Source organism: Sapajus apella, unplaced genomic scaffold (assembly GCF_009761245.1).
Source record: "Sapajus apella isolate SASKATOON/1434 unplaced genomic scaffold, GSC_monkey_1.0 scaffold96, whole genome shotgun sequence".
NCBI lineage: Eukaryota > Metazoa > Chordata > Mammalia > Primates > Cebidae > Sapajus > Sapajus apella.
In genome coordinates this window covers 1778728-1785630 of record NW_022437036.1, presented here as the reverse complement: position 1 = coordinate 1785630, position 6903 = coordinate 1778728, and the positions used below count along the sequence as shown (strand labels likewise).

At 62.9% G+C, this 6903-nt stretch overlaps 1 protein-coding gene across 1 annotated transcript in view; it reads right to left on the bottom strand.

The window, feature by feature from the left end:
* Positions 1-6697, bottom strand: part of RBBP8NL (RBBP8 N-terminal like) — an 18119-nt gene extending 11422 nt beyond the window's left edge. The window contains exon 1 of the mRNA XM_032257101.1: positions 6447-6697. The gene's annotated coding sequence lies outside the window, so the exon portion shown is untranslated. The remainder of the gene's footprint in view (positions 1-6446) is intronic.
* Between the last annotated feature and the right edge of the window lie 206 nt (positions 6698-6903).

The following is a 6903-nucleotide window of genomic DNA, read 5'->3' as shown; positions in this document are numbered from 1 at the left end:
TTTTCGCCCTGTGTGTGTGCACCCAAGCTAGTGTGCATGTGTATTTGTGTGCAACCTGCTGCAGAACTGCTGGTGTATCACCTGAACATCTGTGTGGGCCTCCTCCCTGCCTGGCCTCCCCCTCAGCCTCCCCTGAACCCCCTACCTACCCCCACCCCCTCCAGGACCACTCTCCAGGGTGGCCATCCCTGGGAAGCTCTGGTCTCTGTTCAGATGCACACTGCTCTGCTCAAAACCCAACTTTGGGCTTGCAGCTGGAGGCCACGCCCAAGGCCTTGCCAGGGCCAGCCCAGCCCAAGCAGGTCACAGAGGGAAGCGACTGTGGCTGCATCTGGGTTCTCAAAGGTCAGCCTGAAGATGCCACACAAGAGTCCTGTCTGCGGCAGCACTCTACACAGCTGTCCCAAACAGGCCCCCAAACCCTGTCCCATGATGGGTGGAATGGCGGCTACCCAGCCCATGCCCATCCCAGCGTGGCCAAGCCACCCAAGCCAGAACACAGAAAGAGGCACTTGCCCTGGGCCCCTGGAAGTTGGGGTGTTGGGTGCCTCTGTGTGTGAGGCTGGGGGTGCCTCTGACTCAGGGAGGCAGGCCTTGGACCCAGAGAGAAGCTGCAGGGCCTGGGGAGGGGATGGTGACTGGTGCCACTTGGCAGGAGACTCCCCTGACTCCCGCCGAGCCCGTGTGCTGTGGTCAAACGCGTCAGTGCCGGGCAGGGAGGGGTGTGGGACAGGGTGCGCCCTGTGTTTGGAGGTGGCCGCAGCACCCCTGGGGGCCCCTGACAGGGCTGGTGGGCTGCGTGGGGGGCAGGGCGCCAGGATGCTGGGCTCCAGAGACTCAGCCCACAGACCCAGCTGGGCTTTGGGACCTCCAGCCACCCTCGGAAGGAGTGGCGGTGACAGTTGGCCGCTCTGTGTCGGGCGGGTGAGGGATTCTGGGGTGAGGAAGACCTGGAGCTTCCCTGGTGGGAGGACGGTGCCGGAGCTCCCTGGGAGGGGTGTCTGCCGGAGAAGGGGACCAATAGGACACTGAGCTCCAGAGGCTGGGGACACTGTGGATTCCGTGGGGTGCCGGTCACGTGGCCAGCATCAGGGGTTTTGGCCTCGTTTCCCACACTCACACACTGAGGCCACGACAGCCACGGAATCTCGACCACACCATGAAGCCCCCTCTCCAGATGGGAAAATAAAAGCGCAAACACATCAGGCCCCCTGTCTGGGTCACCCGGTGGGAAGTGGGATCTGGGTGGTGCCCAGGTCCTGGGTTGCGGGTCCTGTGTGCTCCGCCTGTGTGGACTGGGGTGTCTTCCCCACGGCTCTGGTGTTCCCGGCTGCTCTGACTTTTCCTGGCCAAGGCCCCCTGGGAAGAAGACGCCATAGCCAGGGCCTCCCTAGGCTCAAGTAGCCAAGGAGGGCCAGGAAGGGACTGAGCTGCAGCTCCTGAAATTCCACCGGGACCCGCCCAACAGGCTGCCCTTCCCCGGCCCCCAGCACCTGCCATGTGGGCTGGACCAACGCCCATAAAGGAGCCGCCCAAGGGAGCCCATGGTGCCTGCGGGCCCTGGAGAGGCCTCGGGGGCCCAGGCAAGAGGTGGGCTTCCTTCCCAGTGATGTCATCGTGGTGCAGAGCCTCCCACCCACAGGCTCTTTCCTGTGCCCCACCACCCACCCTGCAGGCCCTGCCCGGCTGCCACTCTCAAGGTCCCCAAAGGACAGCAGGAGGAGTCCCAATCACGCCGGGCAGGGGACAGCGCAGACAGGCGCCCGGAGGCAGGGCTGTAGGGTCACCCTGCTGGGGACCCTTATTTCCCAGAGGCCCAGAGTGGGAGTGGGCCTGGGCAAGGCTACTGGGCCCGCGAGTGACAGTGCCTAGGGCTGGGGGGACTTCCCTCAGGGCCAGCAGGTGGCAGAGATGCAAGGTGGCCAGGATCAGTCCCCCGGTTTCCAGCCACCTCTGGGGCAGCCCTAGTCCCAGCTTCTACCCTCCTGGGGTGCTGGGGAGCTCTGGGAAAGGAGGGGAGGGAGGGAGGCTGCCAGCCTGGTGATTCTGGGGAGAAGTTGGCAGCTGTGAGCAAAATGACCCGGGATTGTAGAAATTCACCCAGACGGGTGCCCGCAGCCTCATGCCAGAGGTCAGCAGGGGAGTCAGTGGGGCTGGCTTTTTCTTCCCAAGTCTGCCTTCTCTGGGTTTGTCAGACTTGCCGAGGGCAGCTAGGAGAATGGGCCAGGGGAACTGGGAAGGAGGGTCTTGCCCAGGCCTGGGTGGAGGCTGCAGTGGAGCTGTGAAGGGGAATAAGCCTACCAGGGTGGGGAGGGGGAGGGCAGGGAAGGGGTGGGGAGGGGCTGCGGCTCATGGGGGCTTCACAGGGCTGGGTGAGACACCTGAGCTCTGGTCCAGGGTCACCCTCAGCCACTCCTCCCACCCCAGCCCTCCCACTCTGGAAGCCCAGGCTGGAGGCTCTCTGGGTGCTGAGGCCCCCTGGAAGGAGCAGGGCAAGGGGAGGGCAGGCTGTTCAGCTGTGGTCCCAACCGTGGCTCCCAGCTGGGCCGTGGGAGGGGCAGGTGTGAGGGGCACATGGCTGCCTCCCTGTCTACACCACCCTCACCCCACCATGCCTCGCCCTCTGGTCCATTTTGCCACTAATAACACAACCCAGAGGTGGGGTCTGGTTCATGGTCAAAGCTAGTGAGAACGGGGCTGGGCTTCGGCTCGCCCAGGCTCACACTCGCCTCCTGTGTCAGGTGCTACTGTCGCCAGCACGTGCGCCTTCTGGGGACTCCTGTGCTGTCCAGGGACTGCTCCTAAAACCGAGGGGCAGCGTGCTGCTCTCACCAGGATGGAACAGAGCGAATCCAATAAACCAGTGCCTCTCATCCCCCGACAGGGCCCACGAGAGCCTCCACGGGAGCCTGAGGCTGGCAGACCACCTTCCACCTCGTGTCCTCACCCCGGGAACGAGCATCCATTGTGGGCTCTGCCTGTCCCTCAGGACGCCCACTTCCCTCTGGGGGCCCCCAGGGCCCCCACTTGCCCTCCTAGTCTCCATCCACCCTCCTAGGGCCCTCCAGAGTGGCCACTCAGAGGGGTAGAGGTTTGCTATTGTTGATCCCACCCGATGAGTTCTCAGAGCTGCAGCAGAGAGGGTGCACCCCCCATGCAGAGCTGGCTGGGGTGGGGCAGGGTTCACTCCTGAAGGGTTCTGGCTGGAAAGTCCGTCTGTGCAGACAGCTAATGGTGTGGGCTTCCCAGTTTACAGCCCTGGGGAGGCTCTGGGACCGGTCTGCTCTCTCTGCCACCTTGGGCAAGTTGCTTTTCCTCTTTGAGCCTTGTCCTCACATGGGGGTGACAGCTCACCCCGCCCCAGTGTCAGGCTGCTGTGAAGACGGGAGTCTCAGTGAGCAGCAGAGGGAGACCCTGAGTTCACCTGCGCCTCCCTCATGTGGGTCCCCAGGGGTCCAGTAGTGCTGATGGAGGACTCTCCATGCCTTGACAAGGTCAAGTCCCATTGCCACAAAGACTTTGTGCAGGGGGACATGGCCCTCCCACCCTCAGGGCAGAGGTCCAGCTTTCGCCAGTGATGACACTCATCCTTGGATTGCTGCTCACTACGGACTCCACCAGGCTCACGGCGTCTCTGTGGCTGTGCCCAGGGGAGGTGCCCCCTGCCTCCCACACACAGGCCAGGGAACCACAGGCCCAGCCATGGACCTAGTGGGACTGGGCATCGTCTGGCTGAGTGGCAAAGCCCACAGTGCTGCCTGCTCTTGCCCTGCCCTCTGGGAGACCGGGCCCCTGGGCTTCTCTGCTGTCTGAGCAGGCAGCATCAGGGCATCACTGGGCTCCCTGCCCTCCCAGGGCACTCAACCAGAGGAGCTGCCTGGGCACCTCCTCTGGTTCAGGGCTCAAGGACATCTGCCAGGCTGGCTGCTCTTTACCCCAGCCACTGCTCCCCAGCAGGCCCTTTGGGGCAGGAGTGCTGAGCTGGACCCTGGTACCTTCCGTCTCTGAGACCTGGGCTGTCTGCGTGTCCATCTGAGTGAATGACCACCTATCCAGGAGCAATGGTGCCACTGCAGCAGTGGCAGTGGCAGTAGCAGTGGTAGCAGTAGTGGCAGTAACAGTGGCAGTGGCAATAGCAGTAGCAGTGGCAGTGGTAGTGGCAGTAGCAGTAGCAGTAGTAGTGGCAGTGGCAGTGGTGAGGGTGGTGGCAGTGATAGTGGCAGGAGCAGTGGCAGTGGTAGTGGCAGTGGCAGTGGTAGTGGCAGTAGCAGTGGCAGTGGTAGTGGCAGTAACTGTGGCAGTAGCAGTGGCAGTGGCAATCACAGTGACAATGGCAGTGGCAGTAGCAGTGGTAGTGATAGTGGCAGCAATAGTGGCAGTAGCAATGGTAGTGGCAGTAGTGGCAGTGGCAGTAGCGGCAGTGGCAGTAGCAGCAGTAGTGGCAGTAGCAGTGGCAGTAACAGTGGCAGTGGCAGTAGCAGTGGCAGTGGCAGTAGCAGTGGCAGTGGCAGTAGCAGTGGCAGCAGTAGTGGCAGTAGCAGTGGCAGCAGTAGTGGCAGTAGCAGTGGCAGTGGCAGTGGCAGTGGCAGTAGCAATCACAGTGACAATGGTGGTAGCAGTAGCAGTGGCAGCAGTAGTGGCAGTAGCAGTGGCAGTAGCAATCACAGTGACAATGGTGGTGGCAGTAGCAGTGGTAGTGGCAGTGGCAGTAGCAGTGGCAGCAACAGTGGCAGTGGCAGTAGCAGTGGCAGTAGCAATCACAGTGACAATGGTGGTGACAGTAGCGGTGGTAGTGGCAATGGCAGTGGCAGTGGCAGTGGCAGTAGCTGCTGTTCCTCACATGCTGCTCTGTGCTGAGCACCATGCCCAGGCTTTTTTCCACTTGCATGGGCACTGAAAGCATCCTGCAGTTTTGCTGAAGAAGCCAAGCTCAGAGCGGTGCCCTCTGCACCTCAACCTGTCCCTGTCCCCATCCACCTCCTGCCTAGCCCCATGGGGCACCCGTTGCATAGCCAGGCTGGACACACGCATGTGGTTGGGGCCCACCTGGCCTTGGAGGAAGTACTGATTGTCTCATTCTACAGGTTTGGAGAATTAATCAGTTCAGAGATGAGCAGGTAGGGCAAAATTTGGGCCTGGACATGGCCTCCGAGTCTCCTCCCACCCTCTGTGGTAATGGGCAAAGCCTATCCCATGGACACTCTGGCCAGGTCTCTTGTCTGGCCATGCCTCAGTTTCCCTGACTGTAGCACAGACGGCTGTGGTGAGTTCTGACCTAGGCTCCTGGGGGCTGTCAGGGGACCTGGTACCTGGTGGGTGCCCCAATGCCAGATCAGGGCCAGGCAGCCAGGGACAGCCTGGGAGTGGAGCTGCCTCACATCTGCCCATGGTGTGGCCGAGGCAACCCTCGCTTTGTAGAGGAAGAAGCTAAGGCTCAGAGGTGTCACCTGTCCACTGACCCCAGCATGCAAGGACACAGCCAGAACACAGCCAGGGCCTCCTTGTGACCTCCCGGGCCAGTTCAGGCGGGGGGATAGTGGGGGGGATGTCCAGAAAGGTGTCTCTGCCAGCGCAGTTTCTGATGTCCTCCAGACACAGAGACCCACGACAGACATGTGCACACAAGTGACACCCACACCCACACGCATGAACAGCGGCATCCTAACTTGGAGAGCACACACTGGTCCAACAAGCAGACGCCCAGCACCGCCACCAACACCCTCCCCTGCTGTGCACACAACCGCCACACGCATTCCGTGTGTGCACGTTCACGCGTGTATCCCACTGACGTGTGCCCCCCCCATGCACTTGCGTGCACACATGCACAGAGGAGCAGGTGTCCCTGCCGCTCAGGTAACAGCAGCCCTGCAACCTGACTCCCTCCCGGAGGTGGGCTGGGCTGCTCTCCTGCCCGCCGGCTGCCTCCCTGAGGCCTGGTCAGTGGGGGAGGGGGTGGAGCAAGGCCTGCCTTTGTGGCTGCCTCCCCACAGACACAGTGGCAGAGGAGTCCCCCTGCTCAGCACCCAGCTGTGGGCTCTGCACCCTGGCACCTCCCTCAGCCCCGTGGCTGCGCCCACATATCCTCTTGCGAACCTGGATGGTGGGGCGGGGCAGGCCCAGGGTGGATGGTGAGGCCACCAGCCCATCCCTGATCCCCCAAGCCCCTCAGTAGACTAGGGACACTTCCTGGGCCATGGTCCCAGACCAGGCCTGGCCTCTCTGCCCCCAGCTCCTGCCTGGGAAGCCCACTGAACCTGTCACTAGGTCCCTGGAGCGGGAGCAACCTTGTGCCATCCCATAGGGAAGGCGTCCCGTCCCACCCACCCCCACGGCCCTGCTCTTGAGAGCCTCAGCAGGGCCTCCAGCCTCCCTGGTGAGTGCCCCAGCCAGGGATCCCAGCCCACCCGCTGCTTGAGCTGCCTGGCCCTGGGGTCCCGGGTACTCACATGGCCCCTGGCCCCACCTCGACCTCCGTGGACCTCTGTGCCGAGCCCCCACGCTGTCCACCGGGAGAGAGAGCAGTGAGCGGTGAGAGAGCTTGCACAGGCAGCAAGACATGATTTTGGCCAAACCCGCCTGGCAGGTTTGCGATTCTCCCAGCCAGGAGCAGAAAGGAGGCAGAGCCTGCCCGAGCCGCCAGGCGGGTCCTGCCAGCTCACAGAAAGTGGCCCGACAGGTCGGGTCTGCAGGCACAAGGGATGGGATTGTTTCCTCATAATCGCGGGAGCCAAGCTGTCAGCACCGAGAGTCCAGGCTGGGGCCCGGACACGAAGGGTCTGGGCGAGGAGGGTGCGGGCTTGCAGGGGTGCTCGGGTCGGGGGCTGCATGCGGGAGTGAGCAGGCGTGCTGACTCAGCAGCTTGGGACAGGTGATAGGGCCTCTGACCCGGGTGGTCCCTCCTGC